Source organism: Mesocricetus auratus, unplaced genomic scaffold (genome assembly GCF_017639785.1).
Source record: "Mesocricetus auratus isolate SY011 unplaced genomic scaffold, BCM_Maur_2.0 Super-Scaffold_100008, whole genome shotgun sequence".
Lineage (NCBI taxonomy): Eukaryota > Metazoa > Chordata > Mammalia > Rodentia > Cricetidae > Mesocricetus > Mesocricetus auratus.
Window position 1 is genome coordinate 75,743,358 of NW_024429192.1, and position 7,055 is coordinate 75,750,412.

The window sequence follows — 7,055 nt, forward strand, 5'->3', positions numbered from 1 at the left end:
GCCTGTTTTACCTGGTCCTGCTGGTCCCACTGGTCCCCTGGACTTGCTGGTCCCCTGGTCTCGTTGGTTGAAGAGAAGACCTGGGTTCTGGGGTGCTTGGCTCCTGCCCATTCTGGGATGGGAGGCTCTGTGGGAGTCCCCAGGCACTGGATTTTTGATTTTTGATTCAGGCTACTATTCTGTGTTTTTGACTGGACAATTAAGACCATTAATATACAGAACTACTAATGAAAAGTGTGTGTTGATTTTGTTAATTTTGTAGCATTTGAATTTTTTTCTTCTTCTCTTGCTTCACTGTTATTCTAGCATTTTTTTGTTTGTTTTTTGAGACAGGGTTTCTCTGTATTGATTTAGAAGCTGTCCTGGAGCTCACAGAGATCCACCTGCCTCTGCCTCCCCAGAGCTGGGATTAAAGGCATGCGCCACCACTGCCTCGCTCTATTCTAGCATATTTTATTCTTTCCAGTGGCCTTTGGATGATTTTTCTTTTCAACCTGAACTAATCCTTCTAATATCTTCTACACAACTGGCTAAAAGTCATAAACTACTGTAGGAGAAAGCCTGTATGCCGCCACTAACCATGTGACTTACTAGAGGCGCATACAGATGAGGTAATAAAAGGGCGGTTTACCACACCGCTAACCACACCCACTTTAGGCATGACTAAAGACGTATACGGCTGGACATAAAGACTTATACGTACGTAGGCGGTGAATTACGTCACTAGCCAGGCCCACTTTTGGGCATGGCTAGGGGGGCGTTACGGGGGAAGGCATAAAAGACAGCACACAGGAAGTCTTGGTCTCTTTTCCCGGAGTTCGGCTTCCGGTTCGGCAGCGGGGGGGACGACTACTTGGCTCATCTGGGTTACTTGTTTGGTATCTTGTGAGTAATTTCTTTTTTTTTTCTTTTCTTTTTTTTTTTTTTTTACATAAATGTTTAGTTTGTTTGTCCTCTCGGAAATCTGCACACCACAGCAGTTCAAGTCACCGCAGCAGATTTACTCCTTTGGCTTTTTGCCAGCACCAACGTTGGCCTTTGCAGTTCCCCTTCTTCATTCTGTTCTTGCGTTCCTTTCGCTGTTTTCGGGATGTCTTTTTCTTCTCATAAAGGCCATGTCTTGCAAGTCTGTGTTTGGGCTCATTCTTCTTTGCATAATCTAGAGAATCATAGATCATGCTGAAGCCAGTCGTTTTGCCACCACCAAAGTGGGTTCTGAATCCGAACACAAAGATGACGTCTGGCGTGGTTTTGTACATTTTGGCCAGTTTTTCCCGAATTTCTGTCTTTGGTACTGTTGCCTTCCCAGGGTGAAGGACATCAATGACCATCTGTTTCCTCTGAAGCATACGGTTTGTCATGAACTTCCTGGTCCGGATCGTTACTGTGTCATTCATGATGGCTACGGTGCCCGAGCTACAAAGGAGGAAAAGAGACCTTGTGAATAATTTCTACAATAAATACTTAGTTTTACTTTCAGTAAGTGTGTCGCTTATTGTTACAGCATCCTTTGGAGCCTCAAACTACTTTAGTCTGTTCTTATCAAGGAAGTTTTTATTTTTCTTCAATCATGACATTTTTTTTCTATTTTTCTTCAATTATGACTCATATCTTTGCTTGTTTTATTGATATGGATTGGAGGTTGTCATCTTTCAAAACTTTAAAATATTAAATTACCTTACTTCTTTCAGCCTGATCACACTTCCTCTTCCTTCCTTCTCTCCTATCAGTCCCTCCCACAACCTCTGCTACCCCCATCCCATTCACTCCTCTTTTAAATGGCAGGCCTCCCATGGATATTAACCAAACATGGCACATCAAGTTACAGTAAGACTGGGCACATCCCTTCATATTAAGGTTGGACAAGGCAGTACAGTATGAGGAATAGGGTCCCAAAATCTGACAAAAGAGTCAGAGACAGCCCCTGCTCCCACGGTTAAGGGTCCCAAGAGATCAAGCTATGCAATTGTCACATTTATATGCAGAGGGCCTCGATCAGTCCCATGCAGGCTCCCTGGTTTTTGGTTTAGTCTCTGTGAGCTACTCTCCACCCAGATTAGTTGATTCTATGGTTTTTCTTGTGGTGTTTATGACCCTTCTGGATCCCATAATCCTTCCTCCCCCTCTTCAAAAGGATTCTGGAAGCTCAGCCTAATGTTTTCCTGTGGGTCTCTGCATCTGTTCCCATTAGTTGCTCTCTGATGACAACTGGGCTAAGCAATTATCTATGAGTATAGCAGAATATTATTAGGAATCATTTCATTGACTTTTTTTGTATTGCCAGTCATATTTGGTTCTATCCTATGTCTCTGGGCTGTCCAGTCTCTGGTTCCTTGCTCTCCAGGCAGTGTCAGATGTCCTTGTTGTATGAATGTACATCTTTTGGGTATATGCCCAAGAGTGGAATTGCTGGGTCTTGTGGTAGACTGATTCCTATTTTCCTGAGGAATTTCCATATTGATTTCCAAAGTAGCTGTACAAGTTGGCACTCCCACCAGCAGTGGAGAAGTGTTCCCCTTTCTCGACATCCTCTCCAGCATAAACTGTCATTGGAGTTTTTGATTTTAGTCAATCTGACAGTAGTAAGATGGTATCTCAGAGTTGTTTTGATTTACATTTCCCTGCTGGCTAGGGATGTTGAGCACTTTCTTAAGTGTCTCTCAGCCATTTTAGATTCCTCTGAGAATTCTCTATTTAGTTCTCTACCCCACATTTTGATTGGATCCTTTGGAGTTTTGGAGACTTGCTTCTTGAGTTCTTCATAAATTTTGGAGATCAGCCCTCTGTCAGATGTGGGGTTAGTCAACATCTTTTCCCAATCTGTGGCTTGCCTTTTTGTTTTGCTGATTGTGTCCTTTGCCTTACAGAAGCTTCTCAGTTTCAGGAGGTCCCATTTGTTAATTGTAGATCTTAGTGTTGTCTGTGCTACTGGAGTTATGTTCAGGAAGTGGTCTCCTGTACCAATTCGTTCAAGGGTACCTCCCACTTTCTCTTCTAAAAGGTTCAGTGTGGCTTGATTTATGTTGAAGTCTTTAATCCATTTGGATTTAAGTTTGTGCATGGTGATAGGCATGGATCTATCTGCAGTCTTCTACATGTCAGCCTCCAGTTATGCCAGCACCATTTTTTGAAGATGCTTTCTTTTTTCCATTCTATAATTTTAGCTTCATTGTCAAAGATCAGGTGTTCATATGTGTATGGGTTAATGTTGGGGTGTTCAATTCTATTACATTGGTCTATCTGTCTGTTTTTGTGCCAATACCAAGCTGTTTTCAGGACTATAGCTCTGTAATACAGCTTGAAGTTAGAGATGGTGATGCCTTCAGACGTTGCCTTGTTGAACTGGGTTGCTTTGGCTATCCTGGGTCTTTTGTTTTTCCACATAAAGTTGAGAATTATTCTTTCAAGGTCTGTGAAGAATGGTGGTGGGATTTTAATGGGGATTGCATTAAATATGTATATTGCTTTTGGTAAGATTGCCATTTTTACTATGTTGATCCTTCCTATCCAAGAGCATGGGAGATCTTTCCATATTCTGAGGGTTTCTTTAATTTCTTTCTTTAAAGACTCTAAGTTCTTTGGCTACAAGTCTTTCACTTGTTTGGTTAGAGTTATCCCAAGCTATTTTATGTTGTTTTTGGCAATTGTAAAGGGTGATGTTTCTGTTGATTATGCTTATATCTGTAGTACCTGACCATTTGCCCAGCTTTTCTATTTCCAGCATTCCTTCAGACTGTGTTTTTTTATTGTCTGTATTTCAGCTTTCAACCCTTGTACTTTTTGAATTGTTTCTTGTAATTTTTGCTTTGTCTTTTCTTCTCTTTCTTGCATTTGTTGAAGTTTTTGGTTTGTCTTTTCTTTTATTTCTTGCATTTTTCCATGTTTTGGATTATTTTTTCCTCCATTTCTTCCAGTTCTTGTATTTCTTGGTTTGGTTTTTCTTCCATGTCTGTAAGGGATTTTCTCATATCTTCTTTGACGGCCTCTATCACTTTCATGAATTTGCTTTTAACATCATTCTCATCTGCTTTTTATGCAATGGACTGTTCAGGTCTTGTGGGTATAGATTCTCTTGTTTCTGGTGGTGTCATATTGGTTTTTCTGTTGGTGTGTGTGTTTTTGTACTGTCTCCTTCCCATCATTTCTTCCTATGGGTGCAGAAGGGGTCTCTTCCTCCCCTGGTGGGTATGTGACCTCTTTCCAGTGGGTGGGAGCAGGTCCAATACCCTGGTGGCTTTCCTCTTGCATGGATGGAGGCCGTCCTAGTATCGGGACCTTAGCAAACTCTGGGTAGGCTGGACCCTTGCCTAGTTTGTCCCATGGGTGGAGACTTGGACTTGGAAGCTGGCAGTCTCTGGGCAGGCTGAATCCTATCGGTGTGGGATCTGGATCCACTGTACGCAGTCTTCAGATCTCTGGTGTTTCTGCTCAGGCCACTGGAAGTTACCATCAATCTCATTATAGGTCAATGAGTATTTAGTATAGCCTCTCCACTGTTGCTTAGAATCTTAGGTGGGATCATGCTTGTATATCTCTGGACATTTCCCTAGTGCCATATTTCTCTTTAAGCCTATAATTGCTCCCTCTATTATGGTATCTCTTTTCTTGCTCTCCTGTATTCTTCCCCCAACTCAATGTTTTGTTTTGTTTTTTACAAATGTGGGTGCCCTTGTATCTTCTCGAGTCAGGTAACACAGACCCAGGATGATAAAAATAGTATGTACTACTTATAAGAAGATATTAACTGTAAAGGATAATTATGTTACAATGTACAGACCCAGAGAGGCTAGGTAAAAAGGACATGTCAAAGGGAAATGAATGAATCTCCATGAGAACAGAGAAATAGAAAAGATTTTGCAGGTAGACTGGAGGCAGGTGGAGACAGAAGGGAACATATAGGAAGAGAATGGAAGGAAGGAGTACTGGGAGAGACAGCTGCAACTGGGGAGCAAGGTAGAAACCTATTTCTTTTTTTATCATTTTTCATTTTAATTTTAAATAGCTTGTTTTCCATGTCAATCCCAGTTCCCTCTCCCTCCCCTCCTCCCTCACTCCCCTTCCCCCCCCACCCTCTCACCCTATTGCCAAATCCTTCCACATAGGGGATATCTAGAGTCTGTCATTTTACTCTGGGTAGGGTCCAGGCACTCCCCTAAGAGTCCAGGCTGAGAGAGCATCTCTCTTTGTGCTATAGGCACACGAAGACTGTTTGTATACCAGGGATAGACACTGATCCACAGCTCAGGGCCCCATAGGTTGCCCAGGCCTTCTCGCTGACACTCACATTTGGGGGGTCCAGATCAGTCCCATGCTGGCCTCCCCACTGTCGATCTGGGGTCCAAGAGCTCTCCCCTGTTCAGATCAGCTGTCTCTGCTGGTTTTGCCAGCTCATTCTTTGCCAATTTGCTCATCACTCCTCTCTCTCTGTCACTGGGTTCCTTGGGTTCAGTTCAGTGATTAATTGTGTGTTTGCCTCTGCTTCCATCAGTCACAGGATGAAGGCTCCCGGATGGTTATAGACATCAAGTTCATTATCAGGAATGGGCATTCGAGGTGGTCTCTCCACTATTGCTTAGCTTGCCAATTGGTGTTATCCCTTTAGATCACTTGAGGTCCATGGAAACTTTCAGGAATCTATTAGAGTCACCCTAACTAAGACTCCTAGTAATGGGGATACGGAGCCTGAACTGGCTATCTCCTATAACCTGGCAAGACTTCCAGTGGAAGGTTTGGGATACCAACCCCGTCACAAAACCTTCAAACTACAATCATCCTCCCTGCAAGATGTGTTGGTATAAAGGCAGCACAGAAACTGTAGGTGTGGCCAGCCAGTGACCCATGCCATGAGAGGGAGTTCGTCCTTGACATTGCAATGGCCCAGAGACCTAGGATATAACGAAACATGCCTGGCACACATACAAAAAGAAATGATTCCTAATTATAGACCCATAGACAGGTAGCCTTCCAGCAACTAACGGAAACAGATGCAGAGACCCACTGTCAATCACTCAGCAGAACTGGATAAATTCTTCAGATGAAGGGGAGGAAGGTTTGTGGGAGACAGAGGATTCAAGGATACCATAAGAAAACCCACAACCCACTTAATCAAGAAACCTGGACTCATAGCGACTCACTGGGACTGAACTGGCTATCAGGGAGCCTGCATGGGTCTAACCTAGGCCTTCTGCATAAATATTATGATTGTGTAGCTCAGAGTTTTTGTGGGAGTCCTAGCAGAGGGAACAGGGCCTATTTCTGACTCTTTTGCCTTCTTTTGCGACCCTTATCTTCCTCCTGGGCTCTCATACAGCCTTAATACGAAGGGAGGTGCCTAGTCTTTTTTTTTTTTGGGTTTTCGAGACAGGGTTTCTCTGTAGCTTTGGAGGCTGTCCTGGAACTCACTTTGTAGACCAGGCTGGCCTCGAACTCACAGAGATCCGCCTGCCTCTGCCTCCCGAGTGCTGGGATTAAAGGCGTGCGCCACCAACGCCCGGCCGGGAGGTGCCTAGTCTTATTGCAACTTTATGTGCCTTGTTTGGTTGATATGCCTTGGAGGCCTGCCCTTTTCTGAAGGGAAATGGAAGAGGAATGTATGGGGAGATGGCAAGTGTGGGAGGAACTTGGAGGAGAGGAGGGAGGAGAAACTAAGATCAGGATGTACTATATAAGAATAAATTGAAAAACACAAAACGTATTCTTTTATTAAAAATAAAAGTAAATAAAAAAGAAAGATGTGTAGGGTGACTTAGGGCCTCATTCTTTTGAATCTCGGTTGACCTCTGACCTTTTTGAAAGTCCTGGATCCAGACATCTCAGAGGACAATTTCCTGTTTGATTCTCTTTAAACACTCTGTGGGGAGAGTGTGGTTGCTATGGAAGCTAAGCATCCATGTTTTGAGAAACTCCTAAACTAGCTACATGCATAGACCATGTAGATGTACCATTCTGTTATGACCCAGCTGTCTCATTTCCTAACACAAGCTACAGTAACCCTGAGAGGAGCAATTGAAAACAGGCCAACACCAACTGATTAAGTGTGGAAAAACTGAGTCCCC

General features: G+C 43.3%; 1 pseudogene; it reads right to left on the reverse strand.

Annotated features, from left to right (window-relative positions):
* Positions 1 to 985: 985 nt before the first annotated feature.
* LOC101834210 lies at positions 986 to 1,432 on the reverse strand (annotated as a pseudogene).
* Positions 1,433 to 7,055: the final 5,623 nt, after the last annotated feature.